The 23,207-nt window shown below is 45.5% G+C and overlaps 1 pseudogene; it reads right to left on the bottom strand.

Annotated features, from left to right (window-relative positions):
• Nucleotides 1-12,713: 12,713 nt before the first annotated feature.
• Nucleotides 12,714-14,232, bottom strand: LOC131293991 (uncharacterized; annotated as a pseudogene).
• Nucleotides 14,233-23,207: the final 8,975 nt, after the last annotated feature.

Below are 23,207 nucleotides of genomic sequence, written 5' to 3'. Positions count from 1 at the left end.
CGTTGCCAAAGGCGGCCCCGTTTAATCCTATTAAAAGACGAATCTGTATAATGTGTCTGTAAGTATATTATCATTTCATGAATTAGTGATCACTTCACGTTACGGAACGTTGCTTCTGCAAAAACCGTCACGCTACTGTTTCTAGCTACCCGTGTCGCCTGCCGGGTGGGTAGCGAGAAACGACACTTCTTTTTTTGCCATGAATTTGTCTGGCCTTTCATCACCAACATTCACCGCTCAACCGTCGATTTCTTTACGTTTGCGAAGATCCATCATCAGTGATTCGGTTTGAAAAGAATTTAAAAGAAGTAAATACATACATGACGCCAATGTTTGTTTTGTGTTTGAGTCGGCAAGTGGATTAATGTATTTTATCTCATTTTTCATTGCAGATGGTTGATCTGGGGAAAAAATATACACCGATCGTTGGAAAATGACATTTCGGTAAGCGATTTGATAAATGACGTGCTCGGCCTTGCTTTGGTTTACATCAAGAAAAATTATTTTATAATAGATAGCCTAAGACAAAAATTTTGTTAAGTTACGATGTGAGATGGATTAAAATCATTAGGCGTTACAGGTTTACGGGGTTGAGTTGAGTCATGAACTTTTTGATTGCTTCAACTATTTCGTCTGCAGACAATTGTTTCATACTGAAGTTTCTTAGTTTTGTTCAAATATTGATTCTCTAATCTGCTTTATTCACAAAACTGATATAAGAAACTGATCAAAAATCTAAAAATAACTTTCAATCATTTGATTGAACGAAAATGTTTCATTTCTTTAAAGTCACTCAACACACTATGGCTACGATTGTTACGAGTTCATGACATCGACATTGCTAACGTTGTCATAACTTAGAGAAAACCAAAATGAAAGAATTGCTTTCGCATATAAGCTTCCATAATTTAAAAAGATAGGGGAGGAAAAATACATTTTGATTATGATAACTCTAACATGCATGTACGGGACACACTTAAAAATTGAGTAATTGAAGCTCAAAACAAATGCAGATAAAAGCCACACCTTCAGGATACTTCCTGATGACTTGGTCATCCACGTTAGAGTCCAATAACTTTCGCTGCCATTTTCACATTTTCTTCCAAATAAAAAAATATAAAAAAGGGCAGTCAAAAATAAGTGTTCATTTCGGGATGTTCTGATATACTATATTAAATAGTCCGTCTTTGGCAAACCAAACAGTTAGTCGGTGTGAGTAGCCATTGTCACCGAAAATCCCAACGTACATACTACCCTGGCGGAAGGGTGGCTAACGGTTCTGCTGAGATTTTTATCAAACACTAGCCGGACCGGAGTCTGGAAGTCTCGCAAACCGTCGTTGGTCGGCCACAGTTGCAGGGCCGTTTATTTTAATTGCCTCTGGGACCCGGCATGGGTCGAGCAGCGAGTCCCTACGATAAGACTTTGTAGGGACTTAACGCCTTGTTTTTGTGAACATGTGTGCACCATGTTATCCTCTCTTTGTGGGAAACGCGAAAAAAGGGCTGCAAAGCGCTCAGTGTCTCACCAGTAAAATGGCTCACTGTTCAACTGCAATCATTGCTAACGCCTTTAGTCTGCAGCCCACATTCCCTCCCTCTGTTTGCCCTCCGCACCTGCGGCCTCAACTCTGTGGTGTGTTAAACCGCAGAACACTAGCGGGAAAATGGCGTAGAGACGGCACCGGTAACGCCTCATTCGGTGGCATCCTCTGGTGGCGCGCTAGTCAATGTAGTTCTCACAAACCTCCAGACACACCCACACACATAGCGAGCGACAAAAACCTCGGTGCCGGAAAAAAAGGAATGATGTTACACCGCACTAAACCATTTTTATCTAATGCTATCTCATAAAACATTAAAGCTGAAACGCTACCGCTCCATTTCGGACCATTACTTGTGCCGCTTTCGGGCGGGACGGGTTTTCGCAGTCGGCCTTTTTCCCACGGGCGCGTCCCGTTGTGACGAGGACTTTTGTCTGCGTTGCCGCTCGTGGGTCGCTCTGCATAGGCCACTTTACGCGCACTGCCACTTCTCGAGCTCCCCCGTGTCAACAGTCCGCTGCAAAACGTTGGAACAATAGCAGCATAATGAAAAGCGCTGCTAGTCGCTTCCCGCTAACCATCACTCCATCGTTTATCACCACCTTGACTTCCGTTGGTGGCATTTATGGGTCGTGTTCAGAAGGACGCGCTTTGAGTATTCCCGCTTTTTTGTGTGCCCTTCGGGCTCGGTTGCCGGGAAAAAAAACGAAGCGAGAAAAACCAAAGACGAGCAACCGTACAAGAACCCACAACGTTCAGAGTAGTTTTCGCAGATTGAAGGCTTTCTCAACTGCAGAACTCACAGAAAGCTTCAACGATCCACCGGGCAACACATGCACAGTGGTTTTTATTTCTTCCAACACACACACAAATGCACAGAAAATCTAACGAGGTTTTGTTATTCCCGCTTCCGGTGCTGCTCCGGTGCTTGCAGCGCAAACGACACTCATAAGTCATCTCCCGGACAACGGACGAATTTCCGCCTCGCGGGGAGGGCAAACCGGAGAAACACCTACACACCCAGACAAACAATGTTAATTTTTCGCCTTTGTGTCATTTATTCACATTTAATAAACATAAACTACGTACGTTACATTTGTACCACTAGTCGCTGTTCTGCCTGGCGCCGAGTTGGTGCCACGATGGCCGCCTTCATCAGACGAACCCATTCATTCCCCTCTCCTTCCTCCCCATCCGGCTCGCTCCCCAACAACCCCCCATCATTATCATTATCATCATCATCGTCGTCGTCGTTGTCGTCGGTGCCGTAAACCACAGTAACGGATGAGTTTTCCACACGTTGGTACCGTTTCCCAGGCAACGCGATGCGGAAGAAACGAGTTTCCCGGGTTGAAGAGAACAAGAAGAAAATATATGGCGTGCCGATGGTTGTGTGATTTCCTTTCGTTGTTGTCTTTGAATTGCGTTTTCCTTCCACGCAATGACATTTTGCGAGCACATCGGATGTGACCTCTCTTAAGTCACCGTGGAAGTCAAACCGTTAGACCCGACATCGTATGCCTTGGGAGACGATGGTTTTATGTTTCTTTTCGTTTTCCATCACACCGAACAACGATTAGAACAAACGAATGGTGAACGCAATGAAAGTTAATGCTGATTTTCATTTTGTTGCGCAAGAGCTGCTGGGAGCAGGGATTCATTTGCAAAATCATTGCACTTTCAAGCCGTGGGTACTTTCCTCCAGGCATCGGTACATTTCTCACGTGGCAAGTCTCGCGGATGATGTGATTACAATGCTTCTGTTAAAGTGACACCACCACCATGATGTAATTCGAACGCACTTCCTCTGACAGCATAGAACCCGCCATCGCGTGCACGACGCAAGGACAACGTTTACCAACAAGCTCTACGTGTGGGTATGCGGTGTTGGCCGCAAATTTTGCTGACTAGCTTTCCTCCGACCCACATCGAGCCAGCGCGTTTTATGGCGCGCGTGTGCCTCTCGACCCTGCGAGTGTCTGCGGAGTGCCGGAACACGAAAGACGTTATCATCCACTCGTCTTAAGCAGCATCGGGGATCGTGCCGGGATGCAGAAGGATGCATAATTTAATGAATGGTTCCTTCGGCTAGTTCCCCGGAAGAGCGGTAGACGTAACGCCCGCGACGTAGAAACACACCCCCATCCATTCGCAGAAACCGCCCAAGAGCCGGAGAGCCTTCGCAACCACTCGCGGAAACTAAATTATAGCATGACGCTAGACTGCACCGGTGTCGCGCCGTACATTATGTGCGCACATGATGGCACTGGTGATGGTATTAATGATGGTGATAACGAGCCATTTGCCGGGCGTACTTTAAACCGGCATGGTTCCAAAAGTACCGGGCGTCTCCACTTGGTAATGTGACATTCAAGGAGCGCGATCGTAGATAGTTCGTGGCTCTTCTTCCTGCGAGGGTTGTAGAAAGTCAAAACTTTCTTTAGCAATTTTACGTAAGAAAACAAAAATAATCGAAAGAAAATACTCCGATTCGATGAACAGAAAACAAATTCATTTCAATGGAGGCGCCTGGTAGTTCGTAAAGTATGAAGAGTCGAAATGGTTTATTGTACATAAATCGTTTGGATATTTTTTGAACACACAGTTTACTGGTGAAATCGCTAGGGGTTGTCAAAAACTATTCAAACTATTAACTAAAGTGTTTAAAAAACGATTTACAAATTTGATATCAATTTAAATGGAATCACAAATTCTTTCACCACACAAGTTGTTTGAACGAATTTCCCAAAAGGATCTGCTAGCTCAAAAATTGGAAAAAAATCTAACCGGCTTATCCATTCCAAAAAATATGTAAAAAAAAATAGTACCAAATGTCAGAATCGGCAAGTGTGTATCACAATAATGGTTATTACATGGTTCTCTAAACACGCTCAAAGTCCTTAAGTTAACAAAATATCACCAGGCTCTATACTATGCCAAGCTGTCTATCGAGATCCATGAGCCATAACTCTTTGCATAGTGTTTAGACTATCGGAATGCTATAAAAATTCAATCAATGTCTTATACAAAACTCGACAACACACCCAAAAATAACATTCTTATCATACGAATATCCCCCAAAATGACCCATCATTCTGAGCTCCAAATCCAATGTTCGTTGGAGAGTAACGATGCGATGGACCGTAATGCCCTTGCTCCTCATCAAACGCGCTGCACGTCCAGTTATCGCTTCATTCCTCGTCCATCATAGCTTGACCCTATTGGCTTGTTATGGTTTCACAGCACAGCACTCCCGCATCGCTTTCAAACCGACCGGATGCGGCACTGATGACGAGCAGAACGAAAATAAAAAAAAAAACTACACAACACCAACGTCGATCGAAAGGGTGTTCACCATTCGCTACCAGGCAGGGCGCTCCTGGAAAGTGAATATAATCATCACTTAACGTTTTACAAAGTTTATCGTTCGAAAATTATTGTTATATGCCAAGACGACGGTGAACGGCGGCGGATGCTGCTGTTAGCTCTCGGTTGGACTCCCACCAAGGGGAAGGTTTACGGTACGCCCCGTCGAACGACCGTACAATGGGGTATGAAGGCTGTAAAAGGTGAACATCGTGCGCCACGTATCCCATTCCCGGCGCTCGACGAAATGGTTTAATTTGCCTTTTATGGAGCATCGTTTCTTTGGAGGGTTTACATTCCGACGCCCTTCCCTCAGACGCCCGATCGAAGGTGGATACTTTCACCACTGTTGATGGCACTTTTGTCGAGCCACGGAAGGAAAGATTCTTTAACAATCCTCCACCGTCGGTTGGATGTGCTGTTTGCGTTTTCCGAGGATGATTTCTTCGCAATCCACTGCGCTACCTGGAAAAGTACTCAGCCACCGAAACAACCATCCACCGTGGATGTACCCGTGGTTGGCTTCTGGTAACGATGGTCTGGTAAGGTTAAGGCAAAACTTCCCAACAACCGAACCGAATATGAAACGTCAATCCACCCTCACGCCCCCTAAAGGCGCGCAAGGGAACGTTTACGGTTGTTGAATGTTTTACGAGGTGCTGAGGTGTAACGTGTAGCAAGCCTGCCCCCATCGTTATCATCATCAACGCCATCATCGCAAAGCAGTATAATCATCACGGAGTGAAAGGTGTAGCTGTGCACTTTCACTTTAAAACCAATTATCGCCCTTGGGCATCCTTTTCAGAGATGAAGTAAATGATTGCTTCCTGATTGAATCTTTCCTCTTGATGAAAACAGTACGATTGTTCCATTTGTTGTTGGTATGTGTTGATTATTGACGTTTGCAATAAATACACAGAATGATAACTCACATTATCAACAAAGCGCAAATTGATTGGATTTTAATTTCATGCAATTTATATGTCTTCAAAAACATATTCAGATGCAGGAAAATGGCAATGAATGCAACACTCACACACTCATTTTGCCTTTCTAATCAATAAGATTATTCCTTCTTACAGGATTAACAGCTGCATCTACTCACTACCGCAATTCTTTAACAAAAAACCGTCTTCAGGCATGGGGTCTAGGAGGATAAATGCCGTAATAATACCGCCAACATTTAACAGTTTGTGTGACAACGTTCCCCTGGGGCAATTTGAAACTTCCCACCGCCTTCCGTCCTGCATCGTTACGAGTGAAGAAAATGTGTTTATAATTACTGCCGCCCCGGTGGTCAGAGATAACATAAAGGCCCACTTAGAAACGGCCCAGCACACACGGGCCCACGTGTCGCCGGTGATACACCGAGAAAATGGCACGATGATAGCTGCAGCAGGATGAATGTTTAATTCTGTGCCCTCGCCCAGCTCGTCCCTGCAGTGAGTGCCGGCATGTCCTGCCTGCAGGCAGGGCGAAAAGACCGGAGAAATCCGATGCTAACTTTGCCGACTGCCGAAACGAAACCCACTTTCGGATGGGACGATGATGGCGACTGAATTCATAAATAGTCGCAGTACCAAGGCAAGTGCGTCTTCCTTTTGTCCGTTACGGTTCGGTGAAAAAGGGGGGAAAGGGTATGTCGGCGTAGAAAGAAGCCAACGACGAACGAACCAATAAATTCATTTCGAATGCGGTTGTCACATTCTCAATACGCACGTACCATCCTGCCGGTTGATGGCGTACAAAGTTCCAGATGTTGCAGGAACCGGAACCGGACATGGCACATTAAGAACTCCGGTGCCGGGACGGAGTGTGTGCATGAGTGTGTTTGGCCACTTTGGGGAGGATTTGAATTGAACAACGCACCGATTCATGGATGGAAGGAGCAGTGTTTCAAATGATATCCTTCCGGTTCCTTGCAGCAAGCACAACGTACCATGAAGATGATGTTTAAAGCTTCTCTCTTGCTTTTGTCCCTTTTTACTTTTCCTGCTGTAGTTGAACTGAGTACAAGAAAAATGCCCTTCCATATCAGCAAAGGCTGTCCGTTTCCGGCAAGGACCAGGGCAAGAAATTGAATTTGATTCGTGCCTCGAACCAAGCGTAGGCATTGGTCGTAGTGTATTGAAAGATCCCTCGAACCCGACAGGCTGACGGTTCTCGTCAGGGTCCCAATATCTTCATTGTTTGTCTTGGAGCAGCAACTTTGTTGGCAAACGGCATCGCAATCGTGACGGAAGGTGCAGCTTGCAGTCGTAGTCCTTCCTGTGGTCATTCCATGTCGATCTCGAACCTCCGGGTGCAGAATTCAAAGATGGACCGACCCTGGTTGGGATCAGGGCACCATCACGAGCAGATTACGTGCGATCGCTTTCAATCACAGTGCCAGCGGTTTCAATTTCGATCCCCTACAACAGGTCACCGGTGCCATGGAGGAGCAGGAGAGGAGCAGCACTGTCTAAACACTTCCTCACGCCTTGCATGGCCTTCCACGCTGAGGAGGCAGCAAAAACTACATTGTTGTATGCAAATAAGTGCCACCCTTTCTGAACGGATGGGAAAGTCTCCGCTATATAATGCTGTTTAAAGTTCCCCAAGCTTCCTGATCGGCAGACGTAGTCTCAATCAAATCGAATTCCAAGCACCGACTGACGATGCTACGATTGGAAATGGAAATTTTGAAGTGACGTGTGCTCTTGTGCGATGGTTTCCGGTAGATGAGAGCTAGGAACCAACTCGGACGAGCGTGTGTAATCTATTCATGCTGCTTCAATATCGACTTACTTTTTGTTTTCTTCGTCACAAAGTACTTCAAATGGTTTGGTATTCCTTCTTGAATCATTTTTCTCCGTACCGTTGATACGGAAATACTCGCCAATCCCACACGAGAATGTGCTTTAAACTTCCTATCACTTCGGAGGAATCTTCATTTGGCAAGCGACCGTTTTATCTTCACACACTCTTGCACCGCCAATCGAACGGCAACACTCGCACGCACAAGCAGATGCTCCCTGTTGAACGCTGTCAAGCGGGAAATGTAAAATCACACGTTGACTGAATATTTTAGGCAACCACTTCCTACCTCAAATCCCAGCCAAGTGTAGGTAATCGAATGTTTTCGCCTGAGAGTAGAACGAACGAACGAACAAAAGGATTCTAGGTTGCTTGGATTGGAAGTAGCTCCGGACAGTGCATATTTCAATCAATGTGGAGCCAACGTTGTTCATGTGAGTGTGTTTGACAAGTGAATATAATATGAACCCGAAAGGTGCACACACGGCGTAAGAATTACGAGAGTGCTTGACATTGCTTGGATGCTTTTTGAAGTACGCTTGGGAAAGCGTTTGCATATTGTCGACAAAACTTTTGCCATTGTCTAGCAGCATCTCTTCAAATATTGTCCCTTGAAAGTGGATAGTTTTCTACCAGCTTACTTCAATATTGAACTTTTCCTTCGTCGTACTATAGACGATGTTGCAGGTATGTACAACAAATAACGCCTATCCGATAGGAAACTAATGTTGGACTGCAAATCGTACGCTTTGTAACGCTAGTTCAGCATGCGGCACATTATTCATGTCCAAACTGTTTGCAGCGCAGTGTTGCATGTCCAAACTATCGCCATTATTTCGAAGCACAGCCATTTGACAAGAGATACAATTTTTAACACGATTTCAACACTCTTTTCTTCTCCCATCGCTGAGGGTAGGGCTCGTAAAATCGACTGGCCATAAGCGATGTTACAATAATGTTTATCTCCTTATACTTTTTTTTTGATTTTGGCTCCTTAGACCGTTGCGCCAGCATAATGGTCATGTGGCAGCCCACGGGGCCAGCCGAAAATTGTAAGCTGCAATCCATTTCGCCACCAACGCCACAAAACTGTCTACCGCCGTTGGGCCTTGTTTGCTCGTTTTGACGAATATAAGCACACACACACACACACCCGATGATGGTCCGGTGCGGTGCAAAATGCAAAACCCAACGAACCGTGGAACACAAGACGAAAAATAAACTCGGCCAACCATCATAGGATGCTCGCCCGATGGGGAAGGATGCGCCCGATAGGGTCGGGGTTTTATGGTTTGAAGTACGAAAATGGACACACTCCTGTCGTGTTTCTTCTAGGAGCCGTCATAAACTGAACGGCAGTGGGTGTGAAGAGAGAGGTTCCTGGCGGTCATCCCGGGACGGTGGTAAAATTTTACGGACCAATAAAAAGATATGCATGCATCGTGCGTCGATGTCGTCGTACGGTCAAGCGCCAATCCGGAGCGTTTACGTAGTCAGTAACAAAGAAAGTATCACGCACCGGCAGCGGCAGCGGGAAAACGAGGACAGGCGTGACCGAAAACCTATATTCGTAAAGATAAGAAAATCGAACGACTGCCTTGAGAAAAACGATGCCATTCTTTTAAGGGTGAATGGCACAGGGTGCAATCCGACGGAGAGTGGGTTACCGACAACACGGTCCGAAACTGCCGTTGTTGGTGCAACGGGACGGGACGCAATTCGACTTGCCCGACGTCGGTCCAGAGACCATCCAGGGGTGATAAAATTCGAAATCCCTTCTAAAACCTCAGGCCAGGTGCTATAAAATTTGCATTCACTGCACATCCACCGAAGCATGCCGAGAGCGGTGCCCGGAGTGTCTTGGTCGTTGGGCAACATTGACGCAGCATGTAGGTGCGGTTTATGCAAGCACTAACCACCATGAGACCGAAGCCCTATCCCTGGAGGGTTTCTCTGGGAAACTGAAGAAAAACAATGGGGCACCAGAAAACATATAATTAACAAGTTTAGATAAATAGTGTGGGATGAACTTTGGCTTCTATTAAGCAAGTGCATTAGGCACCATAGATCCAAGGAACGTGCTGGTGTACTCTAGTTTATGAGGCTGCAAACTACGGAGTTGCTTTGCAAAGGTGTAGAATTCACAATACATTACTTACTGGACGGGAAACGTGTATCTAAACCACATTAAAAACACAATATCGCAACAAAGCTAGACCTCTTTCAAGCGAAACAGAAAAGCTACAAAAGTTAAAAAGTAGCAAATCAAATTCAAATAACTAATGACAAGAATACTTATGTTTTCTCCTCCAAAAGAATGATTACTCAAAGGTTTCCAACACTGGTTGGAATAGCTAAACATGTTTTGAATTTTCTTCTAACTTTCCTCCATTATGCAAGGAAAACTGTGCCGATCGACACTTTCGGGCTTTAAAGAAAACACGTTTAAACTTCTTTGTCATCATTAAGTCACCACCAGCCAACACGTATGGAGCGAGAAAATTAATGATATGCACTCTTGATTCGTTGATATCAGCAAAGTCTTGCCCTCTTCCCCAACACGGCGGTACCCTTTAACCAATCGACTGATCAAAAACTTTTACTACACCGACCTCCCCCGCCTGGACCACATGTGCGACATGCAGCTTGCACTTGTCCAAGCAGTCGCTCCTGTCCTCAGCCGACTCCGGTACATCGGAACATGGTTTCGCTCGGTTCTCCCATTCATCAGGGGGTCTGGTGGCTACGGCTCCGGCTTCCAGGAGTGCAGTACTCCGGCCGGTTGTCGGTTATTTATGTTTCACTATGTGGTGACGTGATTAATGATCGCTTTCAGCCGGAATCACCATCAGTCTTGAGGCCAGTGACCGACAACTTTTTGGCACCTTGCTCCTTCGTTTGCATGCGAGCGTGCATGTGCAGGGGGGAAAGCTTGAACATAAATAATTTCCACTAAAGAAGGGGAGGAAAACATTTCCAAGCAATGTGTTTTCCCATTGTGCAAGTGTACTGAATATTGAAAGAAAACTTGAGGTTGCACAAGTGCATCAATCATCCAACACGGGCAGCTAACCAAACTGGTTGCAAATTAATCATGCATTTAACTGATAAGTATAATAAACCCACGACAATGGTCGATCGGAAATTTAAAATTGTTATATTGCAATAAATACTCACTAAGCGTTTTATCACCGCCGGGCGGACATAGGACATAATCCAATGGACTGAAAAACAACAATTTATAGTTCTTTTAACGATAATGATGCTTAATTTAAACCAGTATCAATAACAATTAACTGGTTAACCGACGCCACGACTATTGACATCGCGAGATTATCATCGTAACATATGATAAGTAATGGCTTTGCGCTCTCTGTGTACACCAATCTGCCTCAAAGTTTATCGAGCCATCGATTGTTGTCAATTTCGATTTCGAGCCATTTAACGTTCTTTTAATAACTCAATGAGTTTGCGGTGCGGTGTCTATTGGCTGGAGAGAGTGCGATCGACATATTATGTCACATTCCACCACGATAGGGAACGGTGTTCCACGATGCACCTTAGGGAATTTCAAGGTAATAATCAAACAACTATTTGAAGTAAGTTCAACTATTAAGATATAGCCTGGTATAGCAAAATAAGATCACATATGAGTCAATTCTGAGTGAGACACAACGGCAAAACAGAAGAATGTAGCATTTTAGACAACTTACTTACAGCAAGAAAATGGGCGAAACGAGGAATATCAAACTTTTGACACGTACTGTAAACTCAAATACCAAGGCAATGCAAAATAAGCTAGTATTTTTAAATTCCTTTATGATTAGTTTATTAAAATAATACTTTCACCAATAGCAAATTAACATTTTCATATCTTCTGTATTTCGTTATGTCCTCGATGCTTCTCCTTTGCTTATTATGATTGCTTACATTGATACTGAAACTTTTTCCGTTAGATTTAAATAGTTTGGTTGTACTGAGCAATGTATACTGTTCCATGTTTTTGCCATATTGAGCTACAGTTTTCATTAAAAATTTATAAATAAAATAGAAATTGATCATTGTGGTAATTGATGATGATGTCGAACATTTGATCTTTTAATATTGGGGTTTTTGAGTCACACTATGACATTTAATTTGTTCGTGAAAGGAATGTACCTACATATTTTGGAATACTTTCCCTTACGTACGTTATACCTTCTCTGCGTTTGTTACCCATCACCCAATCGTCAATATTGTTATCGAAAGCGGAACGCAAATGACTGCAAATAAAAAAAATACTGGCAACCATCACCAAAGCAAACGTTTTCCCGAAACCTGGCCAACCATTGACAACATGGACCGTATCGTTAGTGCTAGCGGTAGTGCTCACCTCGTCGGTTCGGTGCCTCGACGGTCGACCAGACGAGTGCTCATTAAATTTTGATTGTTTCCAATTTCAATTCATCAACCTGCGGATGAATAAAATAGGTGCGGGAAATTAAATCGATTAAAACTAGTGCACACCGCGATGGCGTCGCCGCACGCAGTGCTCGACGGCGCGGGAAAGCCATCAATCGAAACGACAATGTGCGCACACAATCAAGCAGCACCGATATTTGCTGCACCCGGTAGGGGTTTGGCCTCGTCCACCGTCGTTTTTTCTCCTCTAGGCCCGGAAGTGCAAACTTCACTAACGCAAACATTTCCCATCGCAACACGGGTCTGCGGTCGTGCATGTGGTGACAACATCCAGCCAGCGTACTGTCGACCGCGCTGGCAATGGATAGAAGGACTTTAAATTTTAATTACGTTTCATTGTGAGCACGTACTGGCCCCGGGGCCGGTTTTGAGCTTGCGGGATGGATGGTTAAGTTTAAATCGTGTCATTTAGTGGTGGTTTTTTCGTGCTTGTCAAATTTATAAAAAGCACCTTCAACACGAGGTCATGGACGATTGAAAGTAACACTTCCGGCCAGCATGCTACCCATTTAAAACAATTTGTTTTAATTATCTTCAGTTCTTTTGATCAAAAGGGTAAGAAAAGAGCAAGGATGTCTAAGTAGATGTTTCGTTTAAACACTTTGCAATCGATAATCACGGCCCCACTCATCCACTCGGTGGCGTGCAGGCACTCGTGATAGCGAGCCGAACTGTAGTGCATTTCGTCCTCCTCGGCTTCGAACGGCTCCTGGAACGCTGCGATCTGATTAACCACCACCTGGGAACCGATGAGTTCCGAGAATCGATGAGTTCTCCACAACCTTTGAATTCGTACGCCGAGGTAGCGGTCAGTCCGTTGAGACACTGATTGTAGTTTTACGCCTCGGCATCGAGCTGCGCCTGGAGAACGACCATATACCCGGCAAGGCCGGCACCCACGTTCTGCAGCGTTCTGTCCTCGTTCTAGCTGCACCCATCCAGCGTTCCGTACATGAGGCGCGGTATCTTGTCGAGCTGCGAAGTCTGCGCGCGTGGCACATCAGAGGAGACGGACAGGGTGAGCCGCCAGGCCGGATCGTTGACGGCTGCCAGCGTGTGATTCGACATACCTTCCGCGCTTCCCCACGGCTACCTGCAGCACGATGCGGCCGCTCACGACGTCGAGTGTTTGCGTGACGTTACTCAGCCACTCCTTGATCAGACCGGTGGAATTCAGGGCCATATGACGAAGAATGTCCACCTCGTCCACGGTGAAGGGACGCAGCTTTCGGGAGGCGACACTCATGGCATCTGCGAAGCTGATCCATACCGCTCGCACGGCGCTCTGCAGCCGCAATTGGATACCGCTGTAGGCTATTCCGTTGAAGGCGTGGATCGAGTTGTTCAGGTACGACAGACGCGAGCCGCGCGGTGAATGCGTCCACCAGCGCGATTGACAACGGCGTTGATTTGCGGTACCGTGGCTGTGCCGACGTTGACGTAGTGCCGCAGGTTCACATTCAACCTCCGCACGGCGTCCTTCGGGTGCATGTTGTCCACCAGGGCTTGCGTTGGCCGGGGCAACCGCTGGATGGCGATGATGGCCGGTTCGATCACGGCACTGAAGTTCCGTTCAGGATCGCCTGGTGCTGGCCATTAAGGGAAAACGTTGCGCTAATACTGCGCTGAATACCACCGTGGATGGTGGTGATGTTGCACGCTGGAAAGACGGGCGGCGTTCGACAGGCCCTGAACGATGGGACTGCCCGCCCCGACTGGACTGTCCATCACCGCGGGAAAGTTCGACGCCAGCTGGTACAGCTCCGGTGTTTGCAAACTCTACAGCCACTCGGTGATCGATTGGAACTGGCCGAGAGTGTTCAGCAGCACGTTCCCCGTCGAGTCCAGCACGGCAAAGTCAGACTTTGGACTTGCCACACCCAACGATGCGTCCAGCACACTAACGCGTACTTCACTCGCTCCATGCTGGACGGTGCACGGTTGATTCGATTAGTGTAGTTTATTCTTAGTTTATCCAACAAACTGACCAGTGGATCGGACCAGCCAACTGAATTCTGGGCGACTTTGGCCGACACTTTTATACTGGTCGGTCTTTGCTCGGTCATCCAGCATCAAAAAGCCGAAGTCCGCATGATAGGTTGTTAATAATTCATCATTTCTCCCTGGAACACATCGACTGGCCGCACCTGTCCTAATATTTCGCTGCAAAATGATGTATGCGACGGTTGAAAGTGCCTATTACGCAAGTGCACGCTGTAAGATATCGTACTGTTTGCTGAAATGATAAAATATGTTGGAAAATAAATACTTTGTCTTTTTAAGCTATTTCCAACAAATTTTAAAACTGTTACAAATCCTATTTACTATAGGTAGTTAGTTGGGAAAGAATATTCAACAGTAAAAAAGTCTATCTTTACAGAAAATGAACCACATAGTCTTAATTTAGGTTAAAATTCAAATATACAAAATGAATTCAGTTAAATGAAACCTGTTGGCAGTGCCGGACGGGTGACGTGCATAGTGTAAACTGTGTAAGTGCACTTTCATTTCCGTGATGTCTTCTTCGAATGAATAAAACGATAGATGGTAAATATTTGTCAACGCCGGTTTCAGCGGTAGTGCAAAGTGTTTTATGAATTAAATAGTATGATGCTATGATAGTTGAAATTTAATTAAAAAAGCCAGATGGTTGAAGCGCTTGAAAGTTTCTTTCAATTTATTTGTATTTCCGAGAAAAAAACTCTTTAAAGAGACTTCACATTCAATCAGAGACTTTTGTAAATTCTTAAATATAGTTTAAAAGAAAAAGTTCCAGGGATAGTTAAAAAGGCAAAAAAGAGCTGTTTCTCGTCGGAAGTAAAATCCCTTCCTTAATTATAATATTAGTGTCAGATGCCAGGAGACTTCAGCACTTCGTCAAAGTAATCGTCAAACTCCCCGGCGGCAGTACAACCACCGACGCTGTTTCCAAGTCCGGCAAACATGGCGCATTATTCATGGAAGCGGATTAAAAAGTTTCCTGTCACTCACCATCGTGTCATGCTGGGTGAAAGTTCAAACTGTCGTAGCGTCTGCGAGAAGTTGCTTCCAAAAAGCCAAAAGGGGGAAACAAAAAATCAATTCCCCCAGCGTGCCGACGGACTGTTCGTGCTGTTCGAAAATGCTTTATCTTACCCGCCGGTTGACGCCTGGCGAGAAGGGATTTAAGTCAGCCCAAGGGAAGATGAGAAAGTGCATCCTCACGATGGATTTATTGTCGCCGGATTCGCATCGAATGCAAACAGTCAATGAAAAATGACTAGCTTAAGAGTCGGCTGAACTATTCTTTTTGGTTTTTGTTTTGTACGTCCCATTGTCTATTTCCCTTGGGTTTCTATTTTCTCCGCATGTTACACTCCAACTATAGGAGAATAATAAAGAAAATAAATGCTCAATCTTACCTCAAATCCTGCAAAATAAAATTTAAAATTGAAGAACAAAAGAAAACAAGGTTTGACAGAGTACATAACACTGATTAATTGAATTCGTAGCTCTGAGAAAAGCTGCAAAACCATAAATCAATAATAGAATTACAGGGAAACAATTTAATCCAGTAAATAGATCAAAAACAGTAGGTTGGAATTGTTACCAATCATTTATCGCCACAAAACACTGAAGTAAGAGCACTTAAACAATCCAGTTAAAAAGTTCCAACAAATAGTGGTTTTATTATGTGTAAATTTGTTTCAATGGAGACGCCCAGTATTTTTCATCCACAGTTTCAATACATTCGAGATACATTGTGAAATATAGTCAATCCTGATTTATTCAACAATAATCCTGAAAACATTTGTATTGCTTTTAAACTTTATTTAGATTTACATATAATTTATTGCAAAAACAATCATACCTTCTAATATATTTTTAGTAACTCTTCAAGTGGGGACCACATGTAAATGCAATAAACCTTACTCTGCTTTCTGTAATCACCAAGTCTGAGGTTAACCCGCATATTTTTAACATAAAATTTCAATCCATCACACTTCGGGAGCAGGCCAACATGGCAACACACATACCGCTGATCGACTCACCTTTGGCACCTACCAGGAAGGATATTCAATTGCAAATCCGAGACCTCGTTCCCCTGGCTTACATTCCGCCACATATTTGCTTACCCACGTCGTAACCTCCGTCAGCCGTGCTAATGTCAGTTATCAATTTCAAGCGCTCCGGCTTAACCCCGAATCAATATCAACCATAGCTCGCCCCATCTAGAACACCCACGCTCACCCGAACCTAAATCAACCGGTCCTGTCTAGGTTTCGTTTATTTCAACGTTACGACAAACTGCACGAAACGTGGACATGCAGTAGGGCTCGATCCTGTCTACAAAAACTCAACCCTACCCCAACCGTCGGGTTTTAGAAACCATACCGACCGTAGTCGACCCGAACCGGCCTCCAACGAACGATGGATATGCATATTTACTCTATTTTGATTTAGTAATTTAGAACAAATTTGCATATTTTGTTTTCCGTATTTTGATATGATTATGATGTTTATGTTCTATCGGCTTGCGTTGAGTTCGGGAGGGCAGAATCTCGGAAGTTTACCTCGAGTACACCGTTTTTGGGGCGCCCGCCCACCCAACAGAGCTGCGTGCTGCCAACCCAACCTGGCCAGGTGTTTATCGAAAGCAAACCCACCACACTCGACCCCAACATGTTTGAAAACAAGCCACCACTCAACCAACTCACCAACCCGCCAGCCGAGAATATATAATGAAAATCCCTCCGTCTGTGCCTTCTTAATATGCAACACCGCGCCGCCGTGTGTATGCCATCGGAAAGTCCCTCTCCACCGGAGGAAGAGTGAGGTTCCATCCACGACCCGGTCCGGCAATTGTTGATCTTTGATTAGAGTGTACTATAAAATGGCACAACGGCTCTAATCCCTCCTCGGGTCTCCAGTATTTATTTGCTTTCCTCAGCCTTGCTTCTCCCGCTTCCGTGGGGCACTTTGCTGGTGGGGCCTTTTCTCTCCAACGGTTTCAGGTGGCACTCGTGATGGTTCGGTGTCCGAGATTTGTTTTAGGCACTTGCGCCCGGTACGAGTCCGTTCGTTTCTCCATTTGAGCCGGCCCAACGAAGAGTCAACACGTTTCTCGGACAATCTCCGTTACCAACCGTAATTTATTGGATTTAAACAGATAGCCAGATCGGGTTGGTTAGAAATTTTTCTCCGTGTTGGAATAGCAAAGCTACTTTTCATAAATTCCAGTTCATGCAAAACAGATAATTTGATTTGATGCAGCGGCGGAACATGTTACTTTTCAAACGAACTTACAGTTACTAATTGCAAGTTAGGTACACCTGTCTCTAAAACCCAATAAAGTCTACAGAAACACTAGAATCTTTTGTTGTGCACCGAGTGTATCATGTCACATACAAAGCTGGAATGTTTTACTTCCGAATGTTTATTTTTGTTAAAATTTTCATATAATTTGACCGGATCTAAAAACCGGTTTTAAGTACCCCTTGACCTTACTATTGCATATTCGGAACAAAGAGAATACGTCCAGACAACGTGTGTGTTTCCAGCAAAATTGCAATTACGGTAGGATTAACAGCTGCTCAAACCAGGGATACTCAGAATGGGATTTTAATGAAATTGGGACGGCACACATTTAATACCAATTAAGTGTAAGTTGTTTCACTAAAGCTTTGATAAGTAAATTAAAAATAGTTGCATGTGATCGTGCTACCAAAGCTTGTCCTTGAGGCTACAATTTTGTATGAACCACCACACGAACCAAAAGCAGCCACTCGTCTGACTGTATCTCACCGAGCGCAAACCATCTCGCACACATTTTACTATCATCCATCTCCTCCCAACACGGGTTAAATACATTAAATTCCAGCTACATACCTTTTGGCGGCCAGGTTCACCATCTGATTTGACAGTTGATCTGTCGCGGTGAACCAGTTGGCAGCCGCACTGGCTTACCCGAATGTCCTCACGTAAACGGCGGGGACGGGCGGTGTGAACTTACAACGAACTCGTCACGGAACCTACTACAATGGGGGGACCCAGTTTGGCCTCGCTTTACGCCGTACCGATGGGCGCGTGGCTGCTTTAGCGCGACCGAATGCTGTGCGAATGCTATGCAAAACCCGTGCAGCATCCATTGCGAAGCCGAATCAACCTCATTATGTCGGCTAAATCATGTGCTTCTGGGCGCTAGGGTGGGTGATAAATGGAATTTGATGTAAAATCTTCCCTCGGGCCGAATCAGGTCGAAGGGTCGGGCTCCACCTCCCCCCGTCCCCGGAACGGGTTGATTTATGAGCGCTATTTAATTAACTACCGATGTGACCGAAACCGATGTTGGACGCAAATCGAAAGGCCATGGTTGGCCGCCGTGACGTTTCGGGTGGTTCATTATGCTGCCACACAATTCAAAGGCGCTTCGGAATTCGCTTTATCAACGCGATTTATGGCGCCAGGAGATTGTATCGCGCGAGACAACCCATAGTTCACCCACGCCCGGTGCATGCCGTCGCATCGCGGTCCGAGCAGGCTGTAAGTGTTATTTGTGCAGCAGTAAAACAAACACATGATAGGGGAAGATTTGAGCACTGCATGGAGGGAAAAGCTATAGAGCCTGTGTTGTAATGACCACGCGCCGCCCCGAAAACCATCATAAGACACTGTTTATGTGCTGCCATTATTGGCAAAAGGGGAAATTGGCTGAATCGACGTGCCGTTGGATTACGAAGATTTGTGTTTCGCATCAATAGAAAGACGGATTGATTTGGGATATTACTGTGATTCGGAGGTGATAAAAGATTCATGAAGTAAATAAGAGCGGGATATAAGTTCCTCTTATGGCTTTATACACGTCTTAAACTTTTTAGTTTAATTTAAATTTCATGAAATACTTTTAAAAAAACTCACCCCTCCCGAAAACCAATTTGAAAGCAATACACATCAACTACACCAGATCCTCCATTAAAACCGGATGCTGTAAACTCGGAAGAATAGAGATATTTTTTTCCCAGCCAACCTAGAAAACCAGTTGAACCAGCAAATTGAGAACGAAAAAAGGAAAAGTAAATAAAATGCTGCTCTTGCCAACACGAGTTCACGAGAAACCGTCGAAAGATCAAATGGCACCAAATGAAGCAAACGGCGCCCGGTCAAACGACTCCGGCGAAATAAATCCCACCCATTGCGGTGAAGGGGGAGGATGTTTTTTTTCCTATCCCCTAGTCGTGTCTGAAGCCTTTTTCCACCTTGTGCTGCACACACACACTCACACACATACACCGTTTAATGATTGGTCAAACCGTTTATACAAACTAACCACTATGTTTAGCCCGGTGCCAGTGCGCCGCCCTCCCACCGGCAGGCGTTAGCCACCGCACGAGCAAGGCGAGAAAGTACACAGGTGAGATAAAAATCAGAAGGTGAAAGATATAAATTACCGTCGGTCACGTTATTAAACACTTTGCCACCGGGTCGCCACTTCCGTGCACACGGTACGGTGGGGAAAGCAATAAGGAAAAATAAAACCGGCAAGACCAGATCCCCGACCGATGGGGGCGGTTGTTCATTGGACACCACCAACCAACCCCTCACCCCTCCCGGTAGTCCTCCAGGACGATGGAGGGACGATTTGGCTGGACGGTTGGGTTGGTTGAATAACGCGTTTGGATTTTATGTTTCCCACGTGCAATGCGCTCTCGTCGGAGTGATTGAATTTACGGTGGGAGAAAAGTGGAAAAAAAGTAACGAACAAAATCAGGACTCAAATACATCGATAAATTTTCATTCTTTGGAAGACCTTACTAGTGATGTGCTTGAGTGGAAATTTATTTTTGTTTTAAAATCTTTTCAACGCTCTTTGAAAGGTTTTGTATCTCAACAGGACAATGTAATTAAATTGATACTTTAAAGTAAATATACAAAGACGCCACATAACTACAGCATCAATCACTGAAACATTGTACAGTTCGGACTATCTGTCTATGCTCAACATAATTGAAAGATTACAAATCTTCTAGCGAGCCACAAAAACGAAAATGCATTTTTGCGCAAAACTTTATTTTTCTTTTCGCCATCTGTTTAATTTAATTTATTCGATGTAGATAGCCTTTTTTGCCTGTTACATCAGCTCAGCTCGTCGGCGCTGTTTTTTCGGTCACTTCCGTCACAACATTGTGCTGCACGAGAGCCGGCAGAAGGTTGCAACATTGCAAATACGAGCGAGCAAATTTCCGAAAAGGGAAAAATTGTCTCCACTTCGCCATTAGCAAACGTTGGTACAGCTCGCGGCGGTCATCGTCGTATTCATTAAACCGCATAAATGAATAAATCATCCCATTTGCGCCACGATGTGGCTCGGACGTTGGGGATTGCATAGGGGATTGCTGGTGAAATGTTTACGCTGCTTCGCTCGCCGTTTCGGGCTGGGAATGGGATGCGACGAACCGTAGCCGCTGCCTGGATGAAAAGTTTCCCTGGGAACCTGGGAGAAGGAAAAGCCACAAGCCAACCACCTTCCGTTTTCGCTACGACAAGGGGGTTTTCTTTAGCAAATTTTCACATACCCACACACACACACACGCGTACACTATCTGTGCTTTGGCCGGAAACGTCGGTTGCAGTGTTTGTTTGTTTGCCCCACCGCACAATGCAGCTGAGAATTTTCCCATCCTCTCGCCCTTTCGCGTGCAAAACCCGAGCAGACAAAAACAAATAGAATCCCATCACGAATGACAGAGATACGGGTGATTAATTAAAATAAAAACCATTCCTTCCTGTGCTGTGCTAAAAACCGAGGCTTGTGCTTGGGAAAGCAGAGGTCCCAGCCTGCGAAGCCGGACCGCGACAAAACGGTGGCGGTATGCCAATCCGGTGGTAAAATGTATGCAATGTTTATTCTCCCTGCAGCCCGACATTGGCCCGAGTCATTCGATTGCACTGCCCAGCCATTCCGTGCCCGAAGAATTTGAGGAAAAAAACCAAAACCCTCCACACAACCTCATCGACAATAGGTCTTGCATAGTCTAACTTTTATCTTCAACCCTCGAACCCCCTTCTCTCTGAGCATAGGAAAACAAAAGTATTCCAGCGGGAAATAACAAGCAGTTTTCCATGCAAAAAGCATTACGGCATCCTTCCTGCATAACTGTTTTCCCCCCTGATTCTCTGTGTATTCAATTATACAAACTGACGGTTTACAAGACAAGCGCCATCCCGACATCTGTCGGTTCTTTTACCTTCATCGTGTTTGGTGATCCATTTTAAAGCTTGCTCCTTTTTCTTTCAACCTGTTTTTTAAAATAAATATGCTGCAGTTTCTTTTTGTTCTTAAAGTATCTCTCACTGCAATCACGTGCTTTTCTTAATAAGCAGCAATGTTGACAATTGTTAATGAGCACACGAAGAGTTTTCATAGCCGAAAATTTACTGCATGCTAAAGGCTTATTATTTTTATTACGATTTTACCCTCCGTGCTCGTTTATTGATTTACGCGAGCGGAAACTCACCTCGATTGGCATCCAAAGGCATCCTCAATAAGTCATAAAGCCTCGCACTGCGAGAAGAGATAATCCGATGAAGGGCTCGAAGCCCTTCCTGCCATCCTGTCGCTCATTTCACGGACCGCATCGTTCAATACTCTTTGCACCAATCATCCACTCTAATGGGTTTCGCCCCCTCCCTCCTCCCCTTTCCTAGTATCCACTTTATTAGATCCCGGTGCTCAATTGGCGGAAGCAGATAATGAATAATAATGGTGCACGAGCGCGCTTCGAGGGCGAAGAAATAAGCCTCATATCGTCGTAGCCGCGCTGCCACAGACTCTTTTCGGGGTGACGGATACAATTTGGATGGTCAAAGGAAGGCTTTTCCGTGGACACCAACCAGAGTTGGCAGCAGTCTGGATCGGTCAAGAGTGGACAGGTTTTCGCAGATCGAGTTTCCCCATTTTTTCCTGCAAACTATTCGCCGCTTGTGCGCCCTCTGGACTATATTTTATCGTAAAAATCAATCCAAGCCATTTCCATGGCAACGATTGTGGCGAATGGCTTCGTTCATCTATCGGCAAAAAAAATTCCATTTTACCCGTGTTCGTTATTCTCCTTCGAATATCATCGAAAGGATGGATGACATAGACGTTGCTTTCGTTACTGCTCTTAGAGAATTTACTCTCATGTGTGTGTATGTGTGTATGTTTTTTTGTGTGTTGGACGTTTCATGGAGCCAAAGTTATTACTCAGCCAGTCCTTAGCAGCGAAACCGTCGGCTCCAATCCCGGGCAGGTTGCACGTCAATAAACCACTGGCACATTCGCACATAATCTTATCAGCTCATAAAAGCCTTCCCGATCATGCTCGCAGCTCCCGGGTGGGTGAAAACTCCCATTTTCCCAACGCTCCCAACGCGCGCGTCAAAAAGGCCCTGGCGCGTCCCGACACCAACCGCCCACGTTTCGCCCCGAAGTCTTTACGTTAAATCCATGCCACCCACGATGCCGTGCTATCAAGATTGAAGGCTTGCTCTCGATCGGAATCCGTTACCCCCAACCCAACCCTAAGCGTCATGAAAGTTGTTCACCAGGGAGTACAACACAAGCGCGCCTCCATCGCACGAACGAACTCGCAACTGTGGCGTCCCCGTTCACCTTTGACGTTTCGCTGGTTTGATCCGTCGCGTCGATTGACCCAAGCCAAGCCGACGTGGCAATCTGTGGCATCGCCGACAGGCGGACCCGGCGGACCCGCACATGAAACCGCCGATCGGTGCGCCGCCTGGGAAAAGTGCCGGGGGAAAGTAATGATGGTGCAGGTGCCGTGCGTGCCCGGAATATCAACGAAGTCTCAGGAGGCTCTTCACGCGGTGGATCGCACCTCTCCGGTGGCTTGTTGGCCACGCACTTTCACGCAACTGGCACGCACCATTTCGGGGGGAGGGGCCCACACAATGGCATCCATTCCGCACGTGGAGCACGTTCCGGGAGTGTAATTTTATTAAAAGAAATACAACCCCCGAGTTGCCCTTTCGGGGAAATCTCTCTGCCGGGCGACGAATCAAC

Source organism: Anopheles ziemanni, chromosome 2 (assembly GCF_943734765.1).
Source record: "Anopheles ziemanni chromosome 2, idAnoZiCoDA_A2_x.2, whole genome shotgun sequence".
Taxonomy (NCBI): domain Eukaryota; kingdom Metazoa; phylum Arthropoda; class Insecta; order Diptera; family Culicidae; genus Anopheles; species Anopheles ziemanni.
This window is presented reverse-complemented; position numbering and strand designations above follow the sequence as displayed.